The following is an 18,056-nucleotide window of genomic DNA, read 5'->3' as shown; positions in this document are numbered from 1 at the left end:
TGTGGCCCTATGAATCAGCACTCCTGTATCCCTTGGGTAAATTCCTAGTAGTGCTATTGCTGGGTCATAGGGTAGCTCTATTTTTAATTTTTTGAGAAAACTCCACACTGTTTTCCAAAGTGGCTGCACCAGTTTGCATTCCCACCAACAGTGCAAGAGCGTTCCTATTTCTCCACATCCTCGCCAGCATCTGTTGTTTCCTGAGTGGTTCATTTTAGCCACTCTGACTGGTGTGAGGTGGTATCTCAGTGTGGTTTTGATTTGTATTTCCCTGATGAGGAGTGACGTTGAGCATCGTTTCATATGTCTGTTGGCCATCTGGATGTTTTCTTTGGAAAAGTGTCTATTCATGTCTTATGCCCATTTCTTCACTGGATTATTTGTTTTTCAGGTGTTGAGTATGGTGAGTTCTTTAGAGATTTTGAATTCTAACCCTTTATCTGATATGTCATTGGCAAATATCTTCTCCCATTCTGCCGGCTGCCTTTTAGTTTTGTTGATTGTTTCCTTTGCAGTGCAGAAGCTTTTTATCTTGATGAGGTCCCAAGAGTTCATTTTTGCTTATCAAAGTAATTTGTAAGCAAGCTGCCTTTTTTTTTTTAAGTACAAGTATGTAGAAGTGAGGAAAACAATGACTAGAACATAGGTGTTGAAACTGCCTTGATTGGTGCTAAGGCATCCCAAACTTCTACCTGCTTCATCAGTGCAATGGTCAAGACAGTAAAATATTCAAATAATGCCTTAGTATTATTATGGGAGTAGTTTTAAACTTGTGGACACCATGACATTTTCTAAGAAACCTCTGGGATCCGTGGACCACACCTTGAGAAGTGCCACTCTAAGAATTTATAAAGACAGAATGTAAATCCATATGAGAAGATATTATTAAATACATATTTCTGGGACCATCAGAAATTTATTTGGAAGGAAAAATTTATATCCTTGCTCCATATAATACAAATAAAATTGTAATAAATAGATACATGCTTATGGTTTCATTAGCTAAAACTGTTAGAAAATATAAGTGGATATGTATTTAATTTAGGGATGAAGAAGACTTTTCTCTGCATAAACACAAAAGAAGAAACCATAAAAGAAGATATGGATAGACTTTTTCAACAACAAATGGAAAGACTTTTTCATGTCAACCACCTTCAGTGTCTAGAGAAATATAAACAAACTGGAAAACTGAGAAGGAAATATTTGCAACACATAATGGTTAAGGAGCTGTACATTTTATACATAATGAGCTCTTATGAAATAATCAGGAGAAAGGAAAACATGATGACATAATTTTTTTTTTATAAATTTTTTTTAACGTTTTTATTTATTTTTGAGACAGAGAGAGACAGAGCATGAACAGGGGAGGGGCAGAGAGAGAGGGAGATACAGAATCAGAATCAGGCTCCAGGCTCTGAGCCATCAGCCCAGAGCCCGACGCGGGGCTCAAACTCACGGACCGTGAGATCGTGACCTGAGCTGAAGTCGGACGCTTAACCGACTGAGCCACCCAGGCGCCCCTACATAATTTTTAACAAAAGAACTGTAAGTGGCCAATGAACAAATGAAAAACAATGTTCAGTCTTTCTACAGTCGTAGAAAATTGGCGAAGATAAAAACAAAAAATTATTGTATTAGTTACTGATTGCTGTCGAACAAATTGCCCTAAAACCTAACAACTTACCATAACAGACTGTTTCTCACAGTTTCTGTGAGTCAAGGATCTGGGGCAGCTTAGCCGGGTGGTTCTGGCTCCGGGTTTCTCACGAAGTTACAGTCATCTCAAGATTGAGGCTGAAGGATTCTCTTTCCAACATATCACGTCTGCTTCTCCACTGGGCTTCAACAACATGGTGGCTGGCTTTTCCCAGCACAAGTGATGAGACAGAGAGATTGACAGAGAGAGACAGAGAGAGAATAAGACAGAAGTAGTCTTTTTATAACCCAGTCTCTGAGGTAGTAGCCCATCATTTCTACTATATTCTATTCAGTAGAAGCAAGTCATTACGTGTTTCCCACACTAAAGGGGAGAGAATCACTGGACACCATGTTAGAGGCTGCCTAATACACGGATAATCTCCAACGTAGCCAGACTCTGATGGCACAGGTAGGAGAAGGTACAATTTCTATCTCTCTGGAGGAATTAGGCAACATGTACCAAAACTGTAGACATCTTGGCCCTTGTGACATAGCAATTCTACCTCTAAGAAATAATGAATATAAAAAGTATATAAAAGAGATTCACAATAATGTGTTATAATAGTGAAAAATTGGACGACACCAAATGCCTAATAATATTTAAAAAATAGTTAAATTATTATACATTCCAGGAGTATAAAATTTGCGACTCTTAAAAATATTTTTGAAAAACTTTTACTAACAAGGGCAATTACTTGCGATTTACAGTTTCTTGGGAATGTGCTATATGCTGATACATTTTTAAAAACTTAATGCATGCTTATATGCATTGAACCGTGTTTAGAAGGATAAAATTCTAAATGTTAGTGATTTTTTTTGTGTGTGTGGCAGGGGAAATTTTTTTCATTTGTGTTTTTTTCTATTTCTCAAATTCATCTATACTGAGCCTTTACTATACAGGCAATCAGAAAATATGCCCTACCAAAGTAATGAATTAATTTTTAAAAAAAATCAACAGAAAAAGAACTTGGAGAGAAATGACTTTGAGACCAACTGCTAAAACCATAACATAGAGTATAATAATTACATTTTAAGCTGCTATAGTTATGATTCTTTTTCCATACTCAATATAATATTACATGAGCTGAATGGCATCATAGTATTAAATATGCCTTTATAAATAAAATTTGAGCTAATGAGAGTGGGGATTTAAGGCAAGTCCACAGTTTTAAAGTTCATCACTGAAAAGTGAATGATCATTTCTTACTAAGTTCCTGAAAAAGTGAACAAATTCCAGGTTCTTCATTAAATGACTGTCCTGTTCCCAAAGGACACGAATTGAGAGACTTGAGAGGTTGTTTCTAGTCTAAATACAGCGGTTTTGACCAATTTGATTGGAATTCCATTCCAAATTTTTGCTTTTAAGAGAGAATGTTAGTTCAAAACACATTGGCACGATTGAAAGTAAATTTCCCAAGCCACTTCTGGGTGTCTTTCCTTATACCAGTGGTAGTGCTAGATTTGGCTCAAGTGAAGCATGCCTCTTGGTGATTCTCATACTTTCTACAGGCTCTTTATAACATCTTATTTCCGGGTACATGCCATTTACAAGTGAGAAATTTTGTAACAGGTATTTTTGAGACCATTTGGTATCATGTCGGTTAATTCAGATTTGAACCAAGTAGCTACACATAAGCAAAAAAAGAAGAAAGAAAACCTAGATGAATGCATTTTTTTTAAAGTAGGCATTTTGGAAATCCACTGAAGAAGTCCCATTTTATAGCATGTTCTTACATGATACATTCAAAGTTTAGGTTCCATGTGGCGTTTCACAATTGCCCTGCTATGATGGGTTTTAGTAGCTGGCTCATTGTATTATATCTTGGGAGAGTGTTTATTATATTTTAAAATTTGGATCTGGGTCCATAGTTAAACTTAATGCCGACATTCATAAGAGCTTGATAGGCTCTATCTCTGGCTGGAGAAAGCTCTTATTGTGGTCAATTTAACTGAGCCAACAATTAATAATGTCAGAATACCATTCTGCAAAGCAGGGCAATACTTAGTCAAAGTGATTCATATTAGCTGAGCACGAGCAAAGAAATCTCAACAGGCTATTTCAGAATCCTGGACTGCCATTGAATCCATTGCTCTTGTGAACACAGTGGAAAGAATCAGGGTTCATGCTCCTGGCTGTTCGGACTTCTTAGTAAATGTTTCACTGTGTCCCATGGAGAAGACAGAGTGTTTTAATGTGGGAAATGGAACCTTCTGTGCTGTCTGTTCTGGAGAAAAGAATGCGGCTTCTAAAATATTACTTTTTGAACTTCCTGTACTGTATTTATACAATTCTGACTCTTTAAAAGGCTAAACTGTGTTATGACTAAACCAGTCACTGATAGACCTAATTTGCTCTATGAGAAAAGTGTTCTCCACCAACTCTGTTCAGTTTCCTTTGTGTGGTGCAATCTTTCCCCAGCCTGTTTGACTCCACACTCAGCAGAATTTTGCCAAGGAAGCAGGAGCTATGGGAACCATTTCTCCACTTACCATGCTAGATTATTATATTCCACCTGAGAACGTGTCGCAATTTAGTGGTGAAAAGCAAGGGTGTGGAAGGAGACAAAACTGGAATTTAATCTCATCTTTGGGTTCACTTCACTGAGCCTCAGTTTCCTCCTTGTAAAATGAAGGCAATAACCCTTCATAAAACAGTTTTGAAGATTAAATAAAAGTGTGTGTATAGCACAGTGTCTCACAACTAGTAATTCCTCAATATATGCTAGTTTTTGTCCAGACAACCAGAATGTTCGATTTCGTTTGGCTGTGGAAAATGTGTCCAGGTTGATGAAAATGCGTAAGTGAATTTTCGAGCACTAGCTGGAGAGCCATCTTTATATACACATTGTAAAGTAAAAAATAGAAAATGATATCAGAATTGAAAGAACAGATTAAGTAAGCAATGTCTTTTTATTTTTTTGAAAAAAAATTGCAACCCACAGTAAGAAACACATTTGACCTTGTGACCTAGTGTTCAATATAGACGTGCCACACTTGTAACCCAAATGAAAGTTTAATGGAGCAACACTCTTCTAAGTATGATATACTCTGATATTTTCTTTCTTTTTCTTTTCTCTTCTCTTCCTCTCTGGTTAGAACGGACTAAGTTGATTTCGTATGCACTAATCGTGTGTAAACAGTAACTTGAAAAACACTGATTCAATGGAGAGTAAATTAATTTATTGCACAAATTTGTTTAGTACAGTATTGGTAATTAAGCATCATTTCCTCTTACTTGCATTTTATAATTTTTAATTATATTAATGAATGTTTGCCTCTAAAAGGGGAATGAAACTAACAATTGCTAAGTATGTACTGTGCCAGATAGTATCTATACTGTTTTGCACGTAACTCCTGTTTTGTTACACACATCTTGCAGTTATCCGCATGTTATAAAGAAACCAAGATTGCAAGAGATAGACTATCTTACCCAAGAATTTAAACCCATCGATTTTCCACTGTCTCTAAATGCAAGAAGCTGAATAACTTACAGTGACACATCTGTAAACTTTATCTCTGGGCTACTGTATTTTATATTCTTTCCATGATTAAATTGTGCACCCTCGATCACTTAAGAGTCGAATTCGAATTTAAATTATAACACAAACATTTGGAAAAAAGATCACACGTTAGTTCCACTTTGTATGATCTTACTAAAGAGTAGCCCTCACCAAGAAATTTTCTGAAATGGTAGGATAATTAGGCTAATTTAGCATTTCACAAAGAGTGAAACAGAATTTCCTGGCATGTGATGATTCTGTTCTATGATGGTAAATACAATAGTTTCATATTTTTTCCCATAAAAAATACTTTTGGAAGAGACAATACAGGAATCTGTATTCTCTTTTAGTTAGAAATAAACCAACTTTGATAGTACAATCATAAACCTAGAAGGATTTCAGTTTGATTCAGTGTTTGAAAGAATGACCAAACTCTAAGTTTATTTTTTCATAGTTCTTTTCTCTTCTACAGATTCTTCCCCACAATGGATTAACAACAGACATTTGAAGTTGTACTGTTTAAATATCTTTGAATTATTTTTGTTTAAAAATGTCAATGGGTACGATAGGAAAAGTACATTTTTTTCCCTGTAACTTCAAAACAACTGAACAGAACCTTTGGATTGAAACCAAGAATTGAATGCTTTAGCTTTAAGAAGATTTTCCTTTCTGAAAAATAATGAATGAGTCTCTTTGCAAGTTTAACTATTTCAGGTTTCAATTCTCTGACTTCCAGTATTCTGCTATGTTTGAAAATGTAATGCTTCATGAATAAGTAAGCATTTTTTTTTCTTTTTCAGTTTTCTCTCAAATTTTAAGGCATGGAAGCTTCAGATATATATCAAACCTCTCTACAGATAAGTTGCATAATGTTTTTAAATATGTAAAAAGAAGGATTTAGTCTTCTACTTGCTCTCTGTGGGAAATGAGAAGAGCTTCATCGTTGTGATATTGTTAGAGGTGCACAACACTACTTAGTAATTTTCATTTTAGTGGACTACAGAAAATGTGTGCAGACCGTGAGATACCCTGGAGACAGATGAAGATCCACAGTTTCTGAGACTTTGTGTTAGGACTGTCGATTCCTGAGTTCTGCTTGTAGACACAGCCAGACGTGCAAAGCAGGCAGGTCACCATGGGCCTTCCGTTTTAGGAATCAGAACACACAAAGGCATCTGGTGAGCTCTGCTCTGACTTCCAGGATGCCAGGGCTTTCTAAAGCCATCAAAGCTTACACTTGCCACCTACTTAAAGTGCACACATTCCTTGGCTCACCGTGTCCCAGGGGAAACCTTCTCGAATCTTCTTTTGTGGGGAAGACCAGCCAGTGGAAAATATGAAATTTGCAAAGGCAGATTTAAATGGTAATGACTTTATGAAATTGTTCTTAACATTTTTAAATGTATACTGGTTCATTTTTTTTTTCGAGAACACAATACATCCTTTTTGAGTTTCCATTCAAAGCCTGCTGTATCTATAAGGCAAATGCACTCCTTCTCCATGAAGGAAATTTGTGGAGATAAGATGAATGGTAATTATCACGAAGAGTTAAAATGGTGACTCAGTTGATAGGTGAAGGTTATCAGAAGGAAAATATGGAATGATAGATTAGCAAACTTGTTGATGGACTCACTTTGCTTTCTTATTTTCTGAAGTGCTCTTTGCAACTCTCTGATAAAACCAAATTTGTGACCAAGTGCTGTAATACAAAACAATACATAATATTAACTTGGTGGGAAAGAAAATGCATTCTCCTGATTTGTTTTATGGTCTCCAAAGTGATTTTACTGAATATGTGTAATTTATAGGGCGAAGTGAAAAATAACATACTTATTCACTCTAAGAACGTATTATTTTTGTTGACCATAATGGAATATTTTATGATTACATAGAAAGAAAGGAGTAATGTGTTTAGAATTGTATTTCAGGATGATAAATCTGGCATTGTGTGTGCTAAGAAGAGAAAAACTGTGAGTAGAAAAAGTAGGTTCATTTCCAGTGACAAAGATTATGTTTTCAAAATCAGTATTCAACATTAAATTTATTATAGTAAGACAGCCATATGGTAAAGAGACACCAGAGATAAGAAAAGGCATCAGAGTTTTAGTTAGAATTTGCTAACTACTGACCTTGGCGAGTCACTTTACCATGCGGAAATTTAGCTTTCTGAACTATCACATAAGAATTAAGTCGCCTGCAGCATCTTTTTAAGTTCTAGAACAAAAATCTGGCAGAAAAAAACACCATTTCACCAAAAACAAAGTCCCTGGGAAACTGAGATGAAATTCCCTTCTCTGCTTCCTAGCCCAAGACTCCACTCTACAGCCTGGAGGAGGCTCTGAAGCACCAACTTTGAGGTCGACCATCCTGCAAGGTGTAACCTGTCTCCTCAGCTCTGCGTCTTTACTCCCTCTCCCTGAACTCTGTGCTTTGGCCATTCTGTAGTGCTGAGTATTCCATGAAAACATCACATCCTCTTCTTTCTCTGGGTCATTTTCCCTTTCTACACCAATCTTCTCTATATTTCTGCCATAGCTACCATCTCCATTCGTGGATACTTTGTTTTTTTGTCATTCATTCTCAACTTAATCCAGTGAAAGTGCTATAAGTCACCTGGCATTCGAGTACCGAGGTTCAAATTCTCAGCCCATTACTTTGGGGGACTTTGGGGAAGCTACTAAATCTGTATTTTCCTCTTTAAATGTAAGGGCCCATCCTTTATGGTTGCTATGGGGTTTAAATGACATATTACATGTATACCTGCCACATACTAAGCCCTCTTGGAGTGTTTACCGATATTATGAACCTCACAGCTGTCAATGTTTACCTGTGGAATCGCCTTATTTAGTTGGCTTGTCTGCATACACCCACTACTGTTTCCACATCCCACTTAGACCATGTAGACCTTGAGAATGGCAACTAGGTCTTGTTCACTGCTGGGTCCTCAATGCCTAAAATATAGCCTGTCTTGCGGTGGAGGCCAAACAAATTTTGAATGAATGCATGGTTATTCCATCTTACCGACTAATAGGCGGAAGGCTCAGACAGCAATTCTAATTCAGAAATCTAATCTGTAAACAACTAGAATGGTTTAGAAATTAATGTTTTAGCACCTAGAACGTTTGGCATGCCAACAACTCATTTGAAAAAAATATTCTTTTGAATATTTTGGTCTTTTTAGGAAACTAAGCAGGTTTGACTTCTCTCCCTAGGGAATACTGCTCTTTGATGATTTGTTCTTTGGAGATGAAAATCCATGAAGCTCCACATTTTTTTATTCTATTTAATTTATTTTTTAAATTTACATCCAAGTTAGTTAGAGTTAGTTACAGTTAGTTATAGTTATAGTTATAGTTATAGTTATAGTTATAGTTATAGTGCAACAATGATTTCAGGAGTAGATTTCCTTAGTGCCCGTTACCCATTTAGCCCATCCCCCCTCCCACAACCCCTCCAGTAATCCTCAGTCTGTTCTTCATATTTAAGAGTCTCTTACGTTTTGTCCCCCTTCTTGTTTTTATTTTATTTTTGCTTCCCTTCCCTTGTGTTCATCTGTTCTGTGTCTTAAAGTCTTCATATGAGTGAAGTCATATGATTTTTGTCTTTCTCTGACTGACTAATTTCAGTTAGCATAATACCCTCTAGTTCCAGCCATGTAGTTGCAAATGGCAAGATTTCACTCTTTTTGATTGCCGAGTAATACTCCATTGTGTATATATGCCACATCTTCTTTATCCATTCATCCATCGATGGACATTTGGGCTCTTTCCATACTTTGGCAATTGTTGATAGTGCTGCTATAAACACTGGAGTGCATGTTTCCCTTCAAAACAGCACACCTGTATCCCTTGGATAAATATCTAGTAGTGCAATTGCTGGGTCGTAGGGTAGTTCTATTTTTAATTTTTTGAGGAACCTCCATACTGTTTTCCAGAGTGGCTGCACCAGTTTGCATTCCCACCAGCAGTGCAAAAGAGATCCTCTTTCTCCGCATCCTCCCCAACATCTGCTGTTGCCTGAGTTGTTAATGTTAGCCATTCTAACAGGTGTGAGGTGATATCTCATTGTGGTTTTGATTTGTATTTCCCTGATGGTGAGTGACGTTGAGCATTTTTTCATGTGTCTGTTGGCCATCTGGATGTCTTCCTTGGAGAAGTGTCTATTCATGTCTTTTGCCCATTTCTTCACTGGATTATTTGTTTTTTCGGTGTTGAGTTTGATAAGTTCTTTATAGATTTTGAATACTAACCCTTTATCTGATATGTCGTTTGCAAATATCTTCTCCTATTCTGTTGGCTGCCTTTTAGTTTTGCTGATTGTTTCCTTCACTATGCAGAAGCTTTTTATTTTGATGAGCTCCCAATAGTTCATTTTCGCTTTTGTTTCCCTTGCCTCTGGAGATGTGTTGAGTAAGAAGTTTCTGTGGCCAAGGTCAAAGACGTTTTTGCCTGCTTTGTCCTCGAGGATTTTTTTATGGCTTCCTGTCTGACATTTAGGTCTCTCATCCATCTTGAGTTAATTTTCATGTATCTAAGAAAGTGTTCCAGGTTCATTTTTCTTCATGTTGCTGTCCAGTTTTCCCAACACCACTTGTATGCAGCTCCATATTGATAGAGTAAGCTGACAATATGTCTAGGTCTTTCTATCTTTGGATCTTGTTGATGAAAGTAACATAAACTAACAGATTTTCATTTGGCCAAAGTAGCCAAGAAAACATTCTGTTACCTATTTTCTAAAATCTAACAAATAATTCAAGAAGGACAATCTGGAGGGGCACCTGGGTGGCTCAGTCAGTTGAGCGTCTGACTTCGGCTCAGGTCATGATCTCACAGCTCATGAGTTCGAGCCCCACGTTGGGCTCTGTGCTGACAGCTCAGAGCCTGGAGCCTGCTTTGGATTCTGTGTCTCCCTCTCTCTCTGTGCCTAACCCACTCGCAATCTGTCTCTGTCTCTCTCAAAAAAAAAAAAAAACATTAAAAAAAAAGAAGGACAACCTGGAAGGATCCAAGAGACAATCTGTGTTAAATTCCGTAATGAAACATGTTTTATTTCTATTACAAAAATGACAAAACCTCGTACAGATTCATGTCAAGGCCACCAAGGTTTCCAATGGAATATAATCATTCTCATTTTATGGAAGAAGAAATAAGAGAGAGAAGAAAAAGAAGTGATTTGTTTGGTTATTAGGAGTTTAAACCCAGGTTTTTTGCCTACCATTATTCTCTCCAGAATATAAACTATTCCCTGAACTTTCTCTACTCATGCATTGCCCACCAGGTTAATGTTATCACATCCCCTTGGTCATGTGAGTATCTGGAGCCATTCTCACCCCTTCATCTACCCTCTATTCTCCATCTTCTTCTGGACCCTTCTGTTGGTCACCAGGTGTTTTGTTCTTAAAGAATCCCCCTCTTCAACTCAAGTGCCACTACTAAACAGTAGCAACTCAGGGGCCACTTATGGATGAGTGTTACTGAAGTTAGGACAAATCTGTAGTAAGTTCATTTCCCCTAAGATGTCAGTCTTAAAGGACAACACTCAACTGGATGCCTAGGCTCAACTGGATGTATGTGGCCATGACTTTGTAAGTAGACATTCTGCATTATGTGTCTAAACAACAAAACAATTTAACAACAAAAAACAACAAAAAAATTTACTGTGAAGATAAAGCATTCTTAAAATATGAGACAAAACAGTATCAGGGAAAAGGAAAATATATAAGTATAGAATTTGTTTTTTAAAATTATGAGTATTCGAGTGTTTTTTTCAAATGAATCATTGACTCTATACAATATATGAATATCATTTTATAATTAAAAACAATGTTTATATTTTCTGACTATAGAGTCATTTAAAAATAGAAGTTACCAATACCTACCCTGATTCTTTAAATGAGGATTCGCTTGCATCAATAATTTTGGCTTTGTAGATCATCTTGGGGTTCTTTCTATGATTTAGTCAGTGATACTGAACAGGCTCTAAAGCAAGAAAAGAAGGGAAACTGTATAAAGTAAATAAACTTAACAGGCAGAAGATACATGTACCCAGAGAGTTCAACAATTTAGAGGATTTGCCTGACTTTTTTTAAGTCCCAAAGTAATCTGTGTTGATTATAACAGGAAACTAGTCTTCCAAATTAAAAAATGTACATGTGTGTGGTCAAAACCCTCTTTAAAGAATGCATTGAAAAATGTAAAAGGCTTGTTTAGGAAATCGGGATTCCAATATTCTCTCTTTGTTAAGTCTCTGAAAATATTTAAGTCAATCATACATGTGCACAGTTCTTACAAAAGGGTGTATGTGTAATACACTGACGAAACAACACTGTTTTGTACATAGCAAAATTGTGTTCATGCTCACCATGGATGAAATGTGCTCACAATTTTTATTTTGGATCTCGTTGATGAAGATAACATAACTTAGTAACCAGTGTTTCATTTGGTCAAAGTGTTGGAGAAAATAATCTATTGTCCATTGTCTAAATGCTGACAAAGTCAAAGCATAGTTAAAAGACCTCAATGCGACAATGCTATCATTTCCCTGGTCAACATTTTAGTGACGCTAAGTGTCTGTGACAGCTTACAGGTGATCCAAAAGCAATCCCTGTTACCGTGAGGTCTGAGTTCTAAATTTATAATAACTTTTAACTGAATGTAGCAAACTAAATTCTGTGTGTGTGTGTGTGTGTGTGTGGCTGGGATGGGATGGGGGATGGGTGCTGTGGTAAGAGAGGGAAAAGGGAGAAAAAGAATGCAAACTGGGAACTAGTTAATTAAAATAATAATGATGTCAGTCTTTTTACGTTGGAAATATGTGCTCCATCGTGCTCAAATAATGGGGAGTGCAGATTTCCTGATAAGACTGAGGGACTGTAGTTGGCGTTAGATGAATGCTTACCATGTGTGACCAAGTGGGAGGAAAGTAGGGTGAGGCAGGGAAGGAGAGAAATAACTCACTTGGCGTCTCTCATGGTGGTGTTGAATCTCTTTTGCAATGGTTTGTGTGTTACGTATGGGTTATGGGAGTTTGCTCTTTCTTTGTGCCTGTTGCAGAGAAATGCCTTTTGGCTCAGATTAAGTTGTGATCACTTCACTTTGGCACCTCTTCAGTGGTGTCAGCATTTACAGTTTATTCCCAGCCACGGCTGCAGTAAAGTCTTCTGAGTCTCAAAAGCTAGGGAATGCAGACCCAGGTTGCACTGTGGCGTTTTGGAAACTTGCCAAACTCCCTAAGGTAATGACAGCGAAGTCATAAGGCTGCACTTGACTCTCTACCCATGACCCAGTTTATTACACTGTCAATGGCAGCTCTTGCTAGTTAATTGGGTTTGTTACAGCAAAAAGGGAATCAGGAAGATAGAACAGGCCAAATACTTCCACCAACATTTTGTAGGGTATTTAAACTGGAGGGAGGAGTTCTTGGCTTTTCCCCAGACACTAAAGAGAAAGGAGACAGACAGTTGAGGTAGAAAGTCTCATACACTATGCAGAATATTATGATTAAAATCTCCTAAGTAAACTGTGCTGCTGGGTATCCTTTATATTTTGTCCTTTTGAAATCCCAAATGTTTTTGAAATTTGAAAACTCAAACTACTGGCCTACGAAACCCGAGAGAACCAGCAGACCAGAAAAGGAAACCTGGCATAATAAGAATAAACAATGATTCTGTTGAAGATGGATGTGAATTGTCAAAAGAGAGGTACAATGCAGACAAATTTCAATCTCTCCAGGCCTTTTCCAATTCTTCTGCTTGTCTTTTTATTTATTTTTTTTTCCCTCTGACAGCTCCCTAGAGTTTTCTGATGTCTTTCTTAAACAATTCAGGTAGCTATGATTCCTTTATTGGTAGTTCTTAATGCCCTCCAACGTGTCTTTGCATTCTTTGACTTCCTAAAGATTTCCTTACACCTTTATGTGTGATAATAATTACATTTTTTAGAAACCTAAAAGTCCTAACTATATACCTGTAAATAATTTTTTTTTGGTTTTGCTTTCCTTTGTTTTATTTATTTTTTCTTGTTTTTAAAGGAGGCAAAATGCTACAATACTATATTGCTGTTTCCTGACATCACTTCCAAAGGCAGTAACTCAAAGACAGGTGGCGCTGATGTCACCAGCTCTGTGACATCTGGGCTTCCATTTTATCATTTGCAAGATAGGAATATTCATATTGCATGGTTATGCAATGATTGCATCCTGTAATGCCCAATGCATATTAAGTCTTCAATAAATGCTAAAATATTGTTTTCTTGTAGAGAAGGTAGAAACTGAGACAAGTGATTTTTTAAAAAATCTACAGAATTCTCTACCCGAAGCTTTATTTGTCACCGATATAACTCTAAGACCAGATAAACATAATAGATCTGACTTAGGTCTCTCCATCAGGCCATACCCAATAACTCAGAATTCCTCAGCTTTGACCATTTCTCAAGTTGCACTGACAGTTCACATTGTAGTCTTGTATCTAGAGGTGAAAGATATCAATTCATAAATAAAAATAATGTCTTTATTATCCTTATTGCCTATTCACACTGCGTGCTGTTTTGTTTTGTTTTGTTTTGTTTTGTTTTGTTTTTTGGTTTCCCTTGAGGAAATACCTCTCCAGCCAAAATGTGTCTCTTCTATAAAGTCCAGACCTCAGTAATATTCTTTTTAAAAGATTTTTTTCATTCAGTAAATACATGTTAATCTCTTCATTTATAGCCGACCATGTAAAGTTATTTGCAGTACTGGATTATTTCATCTTTTACATTATTCTCTAATCACTTTATATATTTTTTTAAGTTTACTTATTTATTTTGAGAGAGAGAGAGAGTGTGTGTGTGAGTGGAAGAGGAGCAGAGAGAGAGAGAGAGAGAGAGAGAGAGAATGTCAAGCAGGCTCCACAGTGTCATCACAGAGCCTGAGCCAGGGCTCAAACCCACAAGCCATGAGATCATGATCTGAGCCAAAATCAAGAGTCAGACGCTTAACCGACTGAGCCGCCCCCAATCACTTTATGTTTTTGAGTCTGACCTTATTTATTCTAAGACTTGAGTCAAGGGTTCTGATGAAAGTTTTCCCTAAAACTATGGGTTTACCGTGATGGTAACTGGTTATTTTCCAGGCCTAAGATGGAGCACACAATCAGTATGAAAAGCAGAAACATTGCATTACTAATTACTAAATACTACTAAATACTAACTAAATACTAAATACTACTAAATACTAATTAGGCAGAACCAAACCACCACCATGATACCTTGGTTTTCTTGAAGCGGACAGGGCTCAAACCCCTTGGAATAGTTATTTTTAACCCAACTCTCTACTACAGTGGTCTCCAAAGTGGGGTGCACAAAACGATCCATTAGGGGTGCAATAAAATATTAGAATTTCTCCTCTTACTTTTTCTTTTATTTAACAAAAAGGAATAACTGAGCTCTACTACACTAAGTAAGTTAATTGTTACTGGTTCTTCCCTCAGCCCGCCATTGGTCCTGTATGTCAGATGACTGCACGTCATGCCCTCTACGTAAAGTAAGCTAAGGCAAGAGTGCTAGCTTACTGTGAGAAGGTGTTAGTAACAATACCTTTATTAGATCATTTGATCTAATTTGATCTCTGCATATTGCAACATGATACAGTTTGGGGGTGTTCCCGTTATGTGGTTTTATGGCTATCACTAAAACAGCCCCATCATAAAAACTAGAAGCTTAAAAATATTTTTTCTGGAAATTGTTGTTTAAAACAACATTATTAATGCAAGCCTAAGGGATCAAAAAGAAAATAGCAGCCAGGACTTTTTTTTTTTTACTATTAATAAAGCTCTTTGTCAGCCACTAAAAATGTAAAAACATTGACAGTCACATCCTATTTGTCAAATGGTCAGCCAGAAGAAAAATACCAAGAACACTGGCTACATAAAATGAATTTACATCCACCACCTTTAACTTGAACCTTCCATTAAGTATATTGTGTAAAAAGATATTAACTAATGGTATTCTGAAGCCATCAGATTTAACTACTCACTTCAAAATATGGTTTCCCTTTTTTTAAAATTCTTTTTTTACATTTATTTATTTTTGAGAGACAGAGAGACACAGAGCACAGGTGGGTGAGGGGCAGAGAGAGGAGACAGAATCCGAAGCAGGTTCCAGGCTCCGAGCTGTCAGCACAGAGCCCACCGTGGGGCTTGAACTCACAAACTGTGAGATCCTGACCTGAGCTGAAGTCAGATGCTTAACCGACTGGGCCACCCGGGTGCCCCCAAACATGATTTCTTTTTTATTTCTCATTATCAAAGTATTTTTATTTATTTTTTTATTTTCTAATGTATGGAATTAGCATGGTAGTACACATAAGTAATTTATAGAGAAATGAACAAAAATGATGGGTATACACAAAAAATATCCTTATAGAGAGGTGTGAAAGATCAAACTGTAGAGACTAGTGTTCCTCTAGAATGGAAATGCCTTACTAGACTGTAAGACTCTTGAGGGCAAGTGTTATAAACAGGGGAGTGGATGAATGAGTAGAGACTTCAGTGACTCACATTTCTTGACTTTGGGGCACTTTGGCATCTTCCAGTGTTTAAGGAAGCAAATGCTTTATTATTTATTTATTTATTTATTTATTTATTTATTTATGGGGTAGAGAGGCCGAAGGAGAGAGAGAATGTTACGCAGGTTTCACACTCAGAGCAGAACCCAAATTGAGGCTCGATCCTACGATCACTGGATCATGACCTGACCCGAAATCAAGAGTCAGATGCTCAACCCACTGAGCCTCCCAGGCACCCTGAGACAGCATTTACTATAAAGAATATAAACCCTGAGGGGTGCCTGGGTGGCTCAGTCAGTTGAGCGGCTGACTTCAGCTCGGGTCATGATCTCACAGATTGTGGGTTCGAGCCCTGCATCAGGCTCTGCACTGACAACTCAGAGCCTGGAGCCTGCTTCGAATTCTGTGTCTCCCTCTCTCTCTGCCCCTCCTTTGTTCGCATTCTTTCTCTCTCAAAAAAAAAAATTAATAAACATTAAAAAAACTTAAAAAAATAAAAGAATGCAAACCCTGAGTTTACTCCACTCTGAAATTGTAGCAACAGCAGACTGACAAAAATAATGATGTTAGTTCTGACCTCATCAAATCATGAAAAGATAGTATCCTCTTTTTCGATAAAAATTTATCTCTATCTGTATGTTATGTTGCTTTTTTGTCTGATAGAAATGATATATCTATGAAAACATACATTTTCTTTGTTTTTAGAATTATCTCTACATCTATGGTTACTTCTAGACTTCAATATTTTGCCTATTTTCCAAGACTTACTATTCTTCTTTGATTAACCACACTCTGCAAAGAGACACATGTATGCTAACTTATGACCAAACTTCCATGATATTGGAATTATGGGCTCATTATTCAATTCCACATTTATTCAATTCCACCTATTCTGAGCTTTAGATGGTGATGCTTGTGAGATGTGAAAACAAGTTCTTATCTTCAGGGACTAAAGTAGTGACTTTATGTTTGCAAGCTTTAAATCATGTGTATGCATGTGTATACATGCAAATGCACATATACATACTTTTTATTTGGTATGAGGTTTCTCATTGAAGCCAGATGTAAAATACAATCGGAACCTAGGTTTATAATCCTAGAGGCGCCTTTCCAAAACGTAAGACGCATTTTTCTCTTAAAAATATGATATAGATATGAGTAGAAAGATGAAGGCTTAGAGAAGTGTGATCCCATCGTGCGTTTCTTCCAGAAGGAGAACCCATCTCGTAATGGCCGGAACAAAGGCATGAGATCAGCATGGTGTCTGAAGATGATGAGGAGACATGAGAGGAGTTGTGGAGCTGATGTCACCCCAGGGTCCCAGTGTTGGACACAGGTTTACAAACGACCTCCTTTCTCTAGGTTGAGAAATTGTCCCCTGAATTAAGGAGCCAGGACACTTCCTAAGAAAAACTACTATTACTAACGACATCTGAGCATTTTCTGGCAGTTCAATGTTTTTGCACCTTTGCCTTCACCCCACCTTCCACCCCCACTGTGTGTGTGTATTTGCATATATATATATATGCATATATATGTATGAGCACTATCCTGCTTTAGTGGCCTCAATGCCTCCATTGTGGCTGCTTCTAGGCTTTTCTTTGTGGGCTCAAGAGAAGGCCATCTCCCAGATGCCATCTGCATGATTCGTGTTGAATGGGTCACACCCTTGTACCTGCTCTGCTCTTCAGTGGTATCACGGCACTGATCTACTGGTGTGTGGAGAACACCTTTCAGCTCATTAACCATTACAGCTTCAGCTACTGGTTCTTTGTGGGGCTCTCGATCGTCGGTCAGCTGTACCTGTGCTGGAAGGAGCCTAATGGGCCTCGTCCCCTCAAGCTCAGTCTTTTCTTCCCCACTGTCTTCTGCCTGTGCACCATCTTCCCGGTGGCCGTAGCGCTTTACAACGATACCACCAACTCCCTCATCGGCATTGGCGTTGCCCTCTCGGGCTTGCCCTTTTCCTTCCTCATCAGCAGAGTGCCAGAACACAGGCGACTTCACTGTCTCCGAAGGATTGTGACGTCCACCGCATGGTACCTCTCGGTCCTATGCACGTCAGTTGCTGCAGAGATGGATTTGGAAGATGGAGGAGAGATACCCAAGCAACGAGATCCCGAGTGTAACTAAACACCGTCTAGAATTCTAAGGTGCAGAAAGCGGGGGGCCTCTTGTCTCTTGCTGGCTGGAGCCAAGGAAGATGAAAAGGAAAGTACGCTTCTTCGCTGAAGCTGCTCAGACCAGACTTCTGGACGGGTGCCTCTAATCTTCGAACTTGCTTTCTGAGAGATGAAAAGTAATTTATTTGTTTTGCTA

General features: G+C 37.7%; 1 long non-coding RNA gene across 1 annotated transcript; it reads right to left on the bottom strand.

Moving 5' to 3' along the window:
• Positions 1-6,429: 6,429 nt before the first annotated feature.
• LOC122237638 lies at positions 6,430-17,720 on the bottom strand. Its single transcript, XR_006216224.1, has 3 exons — positions 17,541-17,720; positions 11,077-11,176; positions 6,430-6,897 (listed from the first exon to the last, which is right to left on the bottom strand). It is a non-coding gene; the product is annotated as an uncharacterized LOC122237638 (long non-coding RNA).
• Between the last annotated feature and the right edge of the window lie 336 nt (positions 17,721-18,056).

The sequence above is a fragment of the Panthera tigris genome, chromosome B1 (assembly GCF_018350195.1).
Source record: "Panthera tigris isolate Pti1 chromosome B1, P.tigris_Pti1_mat1.1, whole genome shotgun sequence".
Taxonomy (NCBI): Eukaryota; Metazoa; Chordata; class Mammalia; order Carnivora; family Felidae; genus Panthera; species Panthera tigris.
Note: the sequence above shows the minus strand (reverse complement) of the source record. Positions and strands in the feature narration are given on the sequence as shown.